This window comes from Kogia breviceps, chromosome 11 (assembly GCF_026419965.1).
Source record: "Kogia breviceps isolate mKogBre1 chromosome 11, mKogBre1 haplotype 1, whole genome shotgun sequence".
Lineage (NCBI taxonomy): Eukaryota > Metazoa > Chordata > Mammalia > Artiodactyla > Physeteridae > Kogia > Kogia breviceps.
The window spans coordinates 99017815-99030420 of NC_081320.1; the positions used below are offsets into that span (position 1 = coordinate 99017815).

The 12606-nt window shown below is 52.8% G+C and overlaps 1 protein-coding gene across 11 annotated transcripts in view; it reads right to left on the bottom strand.

The window, feature by feature from the left end:
• The window catches only part of RNF144A (ring finger protein 144A), a 112319-nt gene extending 107582 nt beyond the window's left edge, over positions 1–4737 (bottom strand). For 4 of the 11 annotated variants that reach the window (XM_067008220.1, XM_059079130.2, XM_059079126.2 and 1 more), the window contains exon 1: positions 3919–4008. The gene's annotated coding sequence lies outside the window, so the exon portion shown is untranslated. Of the gene's footprint in view, positions 1–639; positions 1568–3918; positions 4027–4538 lie in introns of those variants that run through there. The other 7 variants (XM_067008222.1, XM_067008214.1, XM_067008219.1 and 4 more) reach the window with 6 other exon arrangements.
• Between the last annotated feature and the right edge of the window lie 7869 nt (positions 4738–12606).

The following is a 12606-nucleotide window of genomic DNA, read 5'->3' on the forward strand; positions in this document are numbered from 1 at the left end:
GGAGGAGGAGGGAAGACTTCTAGGACAGAGGCTCCAAAACCAAAGAACGAAAGCCCCCCGCCCTGCTGGGATGGTCCAGAAGATTCCAGAAGTGAAAGCAGCGGCGTTGCACCCAGGAGCTTGGTTTGCACAGGGCTCAGAGATAGCCGGGCCACCCTCCAACAGGACAGGGCCTCAGCCCCGCTGTGCCAGCCCGAAGTTCCCTTCCCAGCCCGGGCCGTTTCTTGCCGTTCCCAGGCCCCGAATTTGACCCCGACCTTCTCATTCGCCTGGTTGACCGGGACTCATCCTTCAGGTCCAGCATCAACGGCTCCAGCGGGCTGACTGTCCACCACACCTCACCGCGCGGTGCTCGCCGACCCCAGCGCTAGAACAATCTGTGACTGGCTACCTTCCGCACCCCAGACCGCAGCCTCCTCAAGGTCACGGAAGATACCCTTTTCCACGGGACTCTGAGTTCCATGCCAGCTTCAACATGTACCACGTACCTGGCGCCACCACTTCGCCTTGTCCCTCTCACCTCGGTAGGTTGGGGCCAGTAGAGATGCCTGTCCTACGGGCCAAGTGAGAACTGGGTCCGAGAACACACAGCACTTCCTATCAGCACCTGATGATGGAAAATGCTAAATGAACACCTACCGTTCCCTGGCTCTCCAGGGAGCCAAACTGCAGGAGCCTATAATGTCAGTTGACAGGCTTCTTCGTGCTCTCCAGGAACTTCCGTTTTCTCTGTAACACTGTATATGCAGCTTGTCCACTTGCTTCTCGGTGAAAGCCCTACTCTGCGTCTATCTATAGGCCATTCAGGAAACACAATCCGATTCAGGCTTTAGATTCCAGGAAAGAAGGAAGATGCAGACTCTCATCACCAAGGAGCCACCCTCTTCAAAGCCCGTCTCTCAAATTATCATCTTTGAGAAAAGCCATTGTTCTGAAAGCAGAGGTATATATATAATGTTTTTTCTTGCAAAATTCTTTAAAAATGGTTGCATTGGCAATATTGATGCTCCTGGAACAGACCTTTAAAGCAGCACATTTTTATATCTGGATCTTGGAAATCATGTAGACCAACACCTTGGTTTCACAGTTGAAGGAACTGGGGCCGCACAGGGAGGTTAAGACACTTGCTCAAGGTCACAGAGCTGGGTCAGAAAGTTGAACAAGCTCTGCCTTTCAGCCCGAATCCCCAGCAGGTATGTGAACAGTTGCTTCCATTTAATTTCTTCATCTAATTAAGAAAAGGTATTCATGTGTGTCAGTAATGAAGAAACAAAGGAGAGAGGAGGCTGGTTCCAGAAATGACTGCCTCACATGACTTTTCCAGTCTTAAAGGAAAGAACCTTCAACTTAGTTCTCGGGTCTCCAAGGTAGGAAACTACCCAAGGGAATACGGACAGGGTCCATCTTCCATAGAGGCATTCCATTCTACTCGCAGGCTCGGGGCTGCCTTTGATCTTCCACACCCCAGGGATCCAGGGGAGGTCCTTATTGGCCAGGTGCCCTGGAAGAGTCTGAGGGGCTGCAGACCACCAGACCCCAGGGCAGCTGACACGTCTTCATCCTCCCAGTTCTAGGGTGGAACAGGAGAAAGAACGGCAGACCGTCGGGAGAGCTGATGCCAGGCCCAGGCCAGCCATGGCCCTCTGTGTCGCTGGGGCCCCCGACCTCCCCGCTCCAGTCCACAGTGTCCTCCGTCCCAGTGGGCCAGCTGGCCTGGTGATCTGTGCTGACCAGCCAGCTCTGTGATGTTCAGTCTGCAGGGACAGATTTCCCCTGTCTCTACACCGGAGAGAAAGGCTCTCAAGGAGGAGGAGAAGTGTGCACAAAAGAAGGCAGTGGGGACAAATTATGAACCACAGTGGAAAAAACAGGCAACGTGGCTCCCGGCGTCTGGCCCTGCCGCCGTCTGGCCCGGTGGCACGTTCACCGGCTAAATGCCAGCAGCTTCAGCTGAAGTGTGGGCAGTCCCTCCCAAGTCCCAAACCACACAGAGTCCACAAGTCCAGCCCTGAACTCAGGTGAAGACCTGGACGCAGGGATTACACTCGATCAAAGTAAGGGCACTGGAACACGCTTCTAAGACACAGGGATTGGAAAGTGCTCTTGCAGGTTCCAGTACCCCCATCTTCAGGGCCCGTGGGCGCCCATACCATCACCTGCCGGCTGCAGCTCTGACCCTGGCACTTGAATTCTCCCTTCATCAGCTCCTCTTCCAAGCGTCCTGACACTTGAACCAGAGCTTCTGTAAACAAACTCCCAAACCCCAGGGGTGCTGGATCTGGAAAAGGCCCCTCCCATTAAAATTAGGTCATTTGCACCTTTTTTTCTCCTGAGGTTCTGAATCCACGCCTGACCTTTGATAAGGGGCACAGGTGGGAGCCCACGCTGGGGACTAAAGGCGACACACCCCACACTGGACAGTAAGGTGCGGCCCCCATCCTTCAAGCCCGCCTTCACCACTCTAAATGAGGGCCCAGCTCACTCTCCAAAAGCATCAGTGGTTCCCACTGCCACAGGATCAAGGCCAAAGGAGGCCTGGAATTCAGAATTTCACGATCGACCCTCATCTGACCACTCTAGGCATAATTCCTTTGCACTCTCTAAAAAAATAATAAAAGCAAAGATTTTAAAGGTGCTGGAAAAACTGCAGAAGACCGGGTCCCCAGTCTCAGTGCCAGGAAAGGGAACACTTGGGCTGCAGGCCTGGGGGAAAGTTCGAGGGTCACACTTTGTGTTCCTTCCCCCCTCCTTCGCCGCCGGGCAGTTCCTTCTGGCCTGGGGCCCTTCCTGTCACCTAGAACCTGCCCCTCCTTCAAGCTCTGACCCAGTACCAGGCTCCCCGGCAGCTGGGACCCTCCTCCCCCTGCCTCTACCTCCTGGGCACTCACAGAGCTCACAGCTCTCCGGGCAGGTGTCCGCACACCCCACTTTCTGTCTCACACTTTACTATCCGCACACAGCGTATCTGCCAGCTGCCCCCCGCCAGATTCACTGGAATGTGTCCTTATCAGATCCCCAGGCCCGCTCCTAGAAAAAGGCTTTCCTCCCACAACAGTTCAAAGCAAGATGTGAGGTCCGTTTCTAGGTCAGGGACCAGAGCTCCCTCCCCGCGCAGGGCAGCAGGACCCGCTGAGGCTACTCCCCTGGGGCTCCCTCACCCCTCCTGCCTTAGGCCCGGCACAAGGCCAGCATGGGATACTTGTTGAGCGAGATTTTTATTATTGTTGTAATTGTTCACTGGGAAGAGGGCAAGCAGAGAGAACTTCTGTTGTGCCCATCCAGAGGTCTGCCTATGGAGATCACTAAGGTGCACGAGGCACCCCTTCCTCCCCGCGACCCTCAGCCTCCAGGCTCGCGGGAACGCCCAGACCTGGGAGCCCCGCACGGTACGGGGAAGCTGAGGAGCCACCGCCGGAGGGTGGGGCGGGGAGACCCGCAGGGAACTTTCCGCGCGCCCCTGGGGAGGGGACGGCTTGGAGGAGCGAGGCGGGCGGCCGCGGGCATCTGGCGCCGGGATGTGCCCCGCGGAGGACGCGGCGCCGGCCCACTCTGGCCGGGCTGAACCTTCTCGACGCCCCCCCCCTCGCCCCGCGCCCCGGCGGCTCGCCCTCGCCAGACCCCGTCCACCGCGGTCGTCCGTCCCGCGGCCCCCAACCCAGGGCCGCCACCTCGTCCGCGGGACCGGCCGGAGCGCGGGGACGCGGCGCTGCAGACCGGGGAGGCGGGCGGGGTCGCGAAGGGGCCGCGGCACTGGAGCCACCGAGGGGCAGGGCCAGGGTGGCGCCCTGGGCGCGGACCGGCCCTCGCCCCTGCCCGATCCCGGCGCCCGAGGCCGGCTCGGCACGGCCACCTCTCTCGGGCCCCTCGGCCGCGCCCGGCTCCCGCGAGGCCGACACAAAGGGGCCGCGCGTCACCCACCTGGTCCCCCGCGGCAGGGGCCCCGGGGCCGCCGCTCCTGCTCGGCCACGGGCGGGGCTCCGCGCGCCGCGCCTGGGTCCGCGGTCCGGGGCCGGGTGTCCGCGCTGCGCGTCCGCCGCCCCGCCCGGAGTTGCCCTTTATTCCCGCCCGCCCTCCAGCCGGGGCGCACGGCCCGCGGGGGGAGAGTGGGCGGCGGCGCCGAGTGACACAAAGACGCGGGGAGCACAGGCTCGGCGCGAGCGCCCCCGCCCGGCGCGCAGCGCCCCCTGCCGTCCGCCCGCCGCGCCCCGCCCTCGGCCGCGCAGGCCCGCGGGGACACGCGGTGCCCGAGGACCACCCGGACCTCACGCCGCCCAGAGGCGCACAGGGCGCGTCGTCCGGCGGCAGCCAGAAGACTGCCCCAGATGCCGATGCGCCTGGGAGAAACGATCAGCAAGACAGGAGAGAAAGGGGTGACCCCAAAACACTCTTAGCCCGGGTGACAGAAAGCGCACTGCCTCAGAGCAGATCGGGGCTCCCAGAACCTGGGCTTGATAAGCCCAGGAGTGTGGGGACATTGAGATGAAGGCTGAGGGCCTCTCCACGGCAGCGTCACGTGAAATGTCTTTGCATCCCACTACCTGATTGCTTGGACGGACGGAGAACTGGAGGCAACTTGTCTGGTCCTTCCTTCTGGGGATTCCCGAGATCCAGGCACAGCAGTTTACTTCCTATGCTTAGGGTTTCTAGCTTGTTAGAGCCAAAGATCTTTGAAGGTAGAATTTTCCTGTAAGATTTCTCTTTGTCACTCCTTCTAGTAGCTGGAAGTTGCACCAGTGCTAAATTATATGTCTCAGGCATGCGTATCTGAACAAAACCTATTGGTGCCTATGAAAGAATGCCTCCTTCAATAGACAGACTCTTTTCTCCAGAAGTATGAGAAAACCCACCACCATAGCTTTCTTCAACACGAATTCTAATGCCATCCCCTATGGCCCCAGTGACCTTAAGCAAGTTACTTAACTTCTCTGTGCTTTGATTTTCTTATCTGAAAAATACAGATGGTCATCGAGATCTTGGCAGGGGTTAAAAAAGGCAAATATGCATAGAGCAATCTCAGCATAACTGGAAAATTGTAAGGATTCCATAGTCCTTAGCTGTTATTTGTCTCATTTTCCCCCAAACTACAAGATTCTTAACTATCTTGACACTGCCTCATTTGTCTTCCTCTACTACATAACCATCTTTTTAAAAATAATAATCATAATCATAATAAATCTTCTCATCTACGTTGAGAAGTTATTCCAGTAAATATTTTTCCTCCCCAGATATGAATGAGCACTTCTGATGTCTTTGTCTAATTCTTTGTACAAATGTCATCTTTCAAGGAAAAGGCACAATGGGAAGAATTCTAACAACACTTGGTTACTCCAGCCTCTCACCAGAAGATGAAAATGATTCTGCATAAAGGCCTGAGCTTCACAGAAAATATATTCACCCCTTCTATATACTGGTTGTGGTACCAGGAATGTACTGGTGTGATACTACTTATGAATGAATGATTAAATGAATGAAAGGGTGACAGCAGATAGCAGGGAGGAGGATGTATGGGCCCATACCAAGATGCAGATGTTTGTATGGTTAGCGGGGGCATGGGAATGGGGTGAGGGTGGGGCTAGCAGGAAGAGGGCTGAGGTGCAAAGCCAACTTCTTACCCAACTGAGTCGTTGAGTCCTTAAGCAGTGACGTGTGTGTGTGTGTGTGTGTGTGTGTGTGTGACTTCATTCCCATGTTTGTTTGTTTGTCTTTGATAACATCATCTTTGCTGGGGAGATGGGAAAGGAAGATGCCATCATTGACAATACAGTTTGCAGCAGGCCATACACTGCATCTCAAATGTTGTTTTTCTCTGTGAAGACTTCCCAATCCATCGCTGCTTTCCCCATCTCCAGGAGTCTGAAATTGTATAATAGTTTCTCTCCATGCTGATCATGGCATCTCTTAGACTTCATGCTTTGGATATTTACTGCCTGATTTTACTAGGTTGTGAGATTGTGTAGAACAGCAGTGAAATAATTTTGTATGGAATTTCCCAGAGGGCCTTGAGCATAGTACATGCTCAATAAATAAAGACTAGAGTCATCTGCTCTGAGCTGTGCTGCTGAGCAACCTTCCTGGTTCTCTCCGATGTCTCTCAAGGTCACGTCCATCCATCACCGGTTGGTTTTCTGTCCGACTGACCCTCTGCACAGGTCACGGGCTCTCAACCATCTCACCCAGAGGTTTGTCAGGTCAAGATCATTCGTAAAAAATACGCTTTGTTGCTAAGCATTGGTGCCTGTGGGCAGTGTGAGTCATCATTCACTCTCTGAACAAGCCCCTTTTTGATTACCTGCTAAGGGCAAGATTCTGTGCTAGATGGTTACAGGCCAGGGAATCAGTGCCACAGTAAACAAATGGTCCAGAGGCTGGAGAAATGGAAGTCTGTTATGAAGTTCCCCCTTTACATAGAAAATTGAGGGAAGCTCAAGATTTACACTGGTGACTTAAAACAGAACATTTTTAGACAATGGAGTTTGTATGAATTCATAATCACACATTCTGAAAGTATAAAAAATTCACATTTCTTTAATGTTTAAAATTAACTTAAATTCAATTCCTGATGTCTAGAGTAGTAAGCAATCAAAATGTCAGCTGTTGTTCTATTTCTCTCTCCCTAGAGCCACACAAGAATCTGGGGGATGTTACAGTGCTGAGATATGGAACGTAACCTGTCACCTTCAGCCCATCGCCCTGTCCATCCAGCAGTCCCTTCTCCAAGCCCTGCAGGCCCTGGCAAGCGGGCTGTGCTCAGCTTCTCGTCCAGGTACACAGGAAGCTGAGAGGTTCCCCACCTCTCAGACTTGATGCCAAGTCTCTGCAGCTCTCAGGGCTTCTTGGGAAAGCTTCCCTTGTCCAACCCCTGCCTCCCTTCCCACAAAGACCTCCTCTCTTCCCTTCCCAGCCTAGATGTCCCAGATAACCTCTTCCGCAGGTGGAGCATCCGCATAAGGACCCCAGAGACGCTGTCTTCAGGCAGCTCTGCCTTCCGCTGTACAAAGACCCCTGGAGCTAGAAAAAAATGCAAGGCTCCAGGCATTTTCCCAGAACACGTGGAGAGAAAATGCAAAAAAGCAAAACTGCCTTACCATCACAATAAAGTGTGTGGTCAAAAAAACAAAGCATGATAGCTTAAGGAAGAAAAACAACTTCAGGAGAGAAAGTACAAGTGAAGGAGAAATTCATCCTTGCAATCACTTAACAACAGCACTTCTAAGGGTGAATTGTGTCCCCCAGATTCATAGGTTGAAGTTCTAACCTCCACCACCTCCTGATATGACCTTATGTGGAAATAGGGTTGTTGCAGATGAAGTCGTACTGGAGAAGAGTGGGCCCTAATCCAGTACAACTGGTGTCCTCATTCAAAGGGTAAATTTCGAGGGCTTCCCTGGTGGCGCAGTGGTTGAGAGTCCGCCCGCCGATGCAGGGGGCGCGGGTTCGTGCCCCGGTCCGGGAGGATCCCATGTGCCGCGGAGTGGCTGGGCCCGTGAGCCGTGGCTGCTGAGCCTGCGCGTCCGGAGCCTGTGCTCCGCAACGGGGGAGGCCACAACACTGAGAGGCCCGCGTACCGCAAAAAAAACAAAACAAACAAACAAACAAAAAAAAACAAAGGGTAAATTTCGAGACAGACAGGCACACAGGGAGGACACCATGGGAACATGAAGGCAGAGATGAGGTGATGCCTCCACAAACTAAGCATCACCAAAGATTCCAGCTAAGCCGCAGAAGCTAGGAGAAGGCCTGGAACAGATTCTCCCTCTCAGCCCTCAGGAAGAACCTACCTTGCTCGTGCCTAACTCTCAGACTTCTAGCCTCCAAAACTGTGAGAAAATAAATTTCTCTTGTTTAAGCCACTCAGCCCATAGTATTTTGTTTCAGCAGCCCTAGCACACTGATACAAGTAGCTAGAAAGTGCCCATGTGTGACTACGATTTAGAGAATAATTTCATAACAAAAATAAAAATGTCATACCACGGTGATAAAGTACATGCTAATAAGCAAGAGGGTCACCATGTTAATAAAAAAGTAAAGATATTTTTCTGGCACGCTCTCAGAAAGTGAAATCATTTTCTGTCTTGTTCACCACTAACCCCAGCTCAGTAAGGACACGTTCTGGGCACTTAATAAATATTTTTCGAAAGAAACAGATGAATCTTGTCTTCCAGGACTCTGCTACCTTGTACTTCTATATGGCTCAGATGCAAAGGCCATAGGTTCTACACAGACATTTAGACCAAAGAGAAAGTTTAATCTCACCTTTTCATTTCACACATAGAAACACTGAGGTTTAAAGTGGCCCTTGGGGCTTCCCTGGTGGCGCAGTGGTTGAGAATCCGCCTGCGGATGCAGGGGACACGGGTTCGTGCCCCGGTCTGGGAAGATCCCACATGCCGTGGAGCGGCTGGGTCGTGAGCCATGGCCGCTGAGCCTGCGCGTCCAGAGCCTGTGCTCCGCAAAGGGAGAGGCCACAACAGTGAGAGGCCCGCGTACCACCAAAAAAATAAAAAAATAAAAAAATAATAAAGTGTCCCTTGAAGGTCAAGATCACTGCCAGATAGTGACACCCACGGTACTATTACTCAAGGTTCTTGGCTGATTCAGTTACTTTCACGTTTTATTATATTGCTTTTCTGGAACAATCAATAGGATATGACCCTTGTGGCTTGACAGAATTTTTAAAGGCTTCTCCAGTTCTGAAGGAATGACTAAGTTATATTCAACATTAGATGGACTTAATTGTGGGCAGACATTTGACGCTCACTAAATATCTATGTGCTTCCCCACATCTCCCAGCCCCTTGCAGGTAGGACGGGGCATATGGCTCATTTTGTTCACCAGACTGTGCACAGGACTGTCACTTCTGAGCTGAAGCAGAGAAGAATTTCGAGACCTCTAACTGGCCTGGCCCGTCCCCATCACAGTGAGCACACAGCCACCTAGTGAGACGGTTGGACCCTACGGTGAAATCAGTCTGGGTCCCTGGGTTACCGTCTGCTAGGTAATTCTTCTGGTAATTCCCGGAAGAATGTGCACTTGCATGTCTTAAGCTATGGAAACCCAGTCGACACTTACTAACGCCTTTGTCTTAAGCTACGGAAACCCAGTCGACACTTACTAACGCCTTTGTTCTAGACTTGCTGTCGAGTCACAGGAATTCACTGTGGGTCTTACGGAGAGTCCATGTGCAGTCCCAGGTAAGCAGAATGTGTCCTCAAGTCTCAGACGTGAGAGCACGTTTGAGGCCGGCGGCCAGGAGCCAGAGAATGTGCTTGGGAGCCTGGGAGGAAGGGAGGTATCCGAGAGGCAGGAAGGCGACACCGTGAGGAAATCAGGCGAGAATCAGAACAGAGCTTGGGGCGCCCGGAGCTCACTCCTCGTGTGTGTGGCCGCGTGGTCTAATGTCTTAAAGGTTTACAATGAAGGCTGAGAGGGGAACAGGACCTGAAGCTCCGTCCGCTGGACAGCGTCTGGGTGAGATTTGACAGGTGGATGCTGGAGTGCCTTGCACAGACCCGCCTACGGAACCTGCGTTCTTCCATCCTAACAGGGAACCACGGTTCCAGGCAGCACTCGCCCCCCGGGCTGCCTGGAGGGAGGGGGTGCTGCCAGCTCGCTTCCTGGGCATCCTCCTCCGCCAGAGGAAGCTGCCTCACCCAAATGTCTGGAGGCAGGGCTTCCAATCATCCGTCCATTGGGAGTTAAAGGCCTGCTCAGCTGCATTAATTTGGAACAGTCCTGAAAGGTCCCAGCCAAGTCCCATCAGCTGGAGCTCGATCGCAACCTCCTCCCAGGCCCTCTTCTCCCCACTCCCCGTGAGAGCCATTCGGAGAGCGTCCCCTGCCCGGAGACATCCGTGTCAGAGCCTGCTTCCCAGAGAGCTGACCCAGACACAGCGAGCGGCGGGGAGACCCCCGGCACAGCCACACGGGCGAGAACCAGGACCCATCAGGAGGGTTCATCCGGTTGGGCAAGGCAGTGGGTTTGTCCGCCAGAAATGAGGGTGGAGGGTGGGTCCTGGGCGGCCGGGATCCACGGGGCCTTGGGTACCACCTGTGGATGGACAGTTCTGGGGGAACCATGAGAGTTAAGAATAGAACTGGGGCTGCAAAGACCCTTTCTGCACCTAAACAGACCTGGAGACCCCTTTAGAGATTCTTGTTTCTGTTTGTTTCTAAGAACCACTTGATTTCTTTGTATTTAACTTTTATTCTGCTATGATTTTTAAGATACTTTATTTTAAGGAGATTGTTCAATGTCTCTAAGTTCTCTAACCCCGGACAAGCTGGCAAACCCCTCCTAATATTTCAGACTCAGTTCACTGCTGTTGCCTTTGGTGTCGTTAGGTCATCAGCCGTTGTGCCTGACCCGAGCTCTCATACTGTCCTCACTCCCGTGGTGCCCATGGCTCTGGCACCATATGGTTCCACGTTAGGATGGAAGAATGCAGCTTCGTCTTCCTCCGTCCCCATGCTGCATGTGTATGAAGGTCTGTATCAACTCTCTGTCTTCCCCTTTCCTCCCTGTCCTATTTCATATCTGTGTACGAATGCTGGATGCCAGGCTGTATTTCTGAGAACTTTTTTCTTATCACAGGATCTCTCGGGGCAAGGCCACATCTCATTTCCCTGAAAGAAGATGCACATTCAGAACATCTAAGCATCAGGAAAAGGCGCCACAGACCCAAAAGCAAGCAAACAAATAACAACCAAGCAATACCTGGAGTCGCTGAGTCTGGGTGTCCCAGGAGGCGGGGAAGTAGAGGGAACACCCCCTCCCAGAGCCTGGAGACTGGGCGAGCCCTCCCCAGTGTTACCGACCGGGGGTCTCTACCACGCGAGGGCAGCGGGAATTGCTCGCCTGGCACGCAGTCAGCCAGCACCTTGGTCTTGGACTTCCAGCCTCCGGAACCGTGAGAAACAAATGTCTGCTGTTTAAGGTGTATCATTGTGGCCGCCTGAGCTGACTGCAACAGGTCCGTTGAGTGCAAACAACACTTGAATAAAGTGACATCTGTGCTATGATGGAAGGAGTGATGAGGTAACCCTTGTGAAAATACACAGCTCCTGCTTCACACACACACACACACACACACACACACACACACACACACACACACACACACGTCTTGTGATTCCTCCGTAACAGCTTATGGGGAGGAATTCTTGGAAACTTATTGCAACCCAAACTCGAAAAGAGAACTGATAGAAGTCAGTCTATTCAGACATGGAGCTAAGGGGGTTCGGGGTGAGAGACCATGACTTATAATAAGAAATACATATTTGGTCTTCATCCTCATCCCTGGTGCAGAGCTCCTAAAACCCTTGGACTTTCCTAAGTGATGATGTTACTAGGTTCTTGGATCACTTTAATCACTAGAAACTGATTAGAGGTCAGATGAGGAATTGAGGCAAGGCTTTATTGGGACTCATGCTGGAGGGAGTGAAAAAAAGTAACAGGTTTCCTTGTTTGCTCCCCAGAGGGGGCGAGCTGGTCTCTTAAATGGGGTGGGGGTGGGGGATAGATGGGTCCGCAGGAGGGGCGGCTTGGATGGTGTGCCCACGCCTTCGGCGGTGCTGTGTGCGGGGGGCATGTGCGGTCCCCTGCTTTTGCTCCCAGCACCTCAGAAGTGGCAGTTGGGGGTGGGATAGGGAGGGTGGGAAGGAGGGAAGAGACATGGGAACATGTGTATATGTATAACTGATTCACTTTGTTATAAAGCAGAAACTAACACACCACTGTAAAGCAAATATGCTCCAATCCAATAAAGATGTTAAAAAAAAAGAAAAAAGAAGTGGCAGCTGGGTTTTATCCTTTTTGTATCTTGTTCATAATTTGCTCCAACTGTGCAAGTCCACAGTTACTTTTAGCCCTTCTAGTTTCTTTTTATTCCATTGCTGTAGGAGACATTTGTCCAGGTACAAGCATCTAGGTAAGGGGGTCCCAGGTCCCAGCCTATCTCAATGGCATCAACACGGATGTCTTTTGCTACACTATTGGGGGGACTTTGGGAAAGCCCCTAGGCCACCTGTGGTGGGGGGTGACTGACAGGGCACCAACCATGTGATTAGGGGCTTAGAACTTTCAGTCCCACCCCCAGACCTCCAGAGGCGGAGTTCAATCACCAGTGGCTAATGATTTAACCGGTCATGCTAGGTAATGAATCCTCCATAAAAACCCAAAGGGATGGAGTTCAGGGAGTCTCCAGGTTGGTGAACGTGTGGAGACTGGGAGAGACTGGTGCCCCTGGAGAGGGCACGGAAGCTCTGGGCCCTTTCCCCATACTTGGCCCTCTGCATCTCTTCATTGGCTGTTCCTCAGCTATATCCCTTCACAGTAAACTGGTAATCTAATAAGTAAAATGTTTCTCTGAGTTCTGTGAGCCGGTCTAGCAAATTAATCCAAGCCTAGGAGGCGGTCCTTGGAACCTTCAATATAGCTGGTCAGTCAGAAGCACAGGTGACAACCTGCAGTTTTGATTGGCATCTGCGTTGGGCGGAGGCGTGGTGAGGGACAGCCTTGGAGGACAGAGCCCTTAACCTGTAGAATCCGATGCTACCACCAGGTAGAGAGTGTCAGACTTGAGTTGAATTGTACGACATCCAGCTGGTG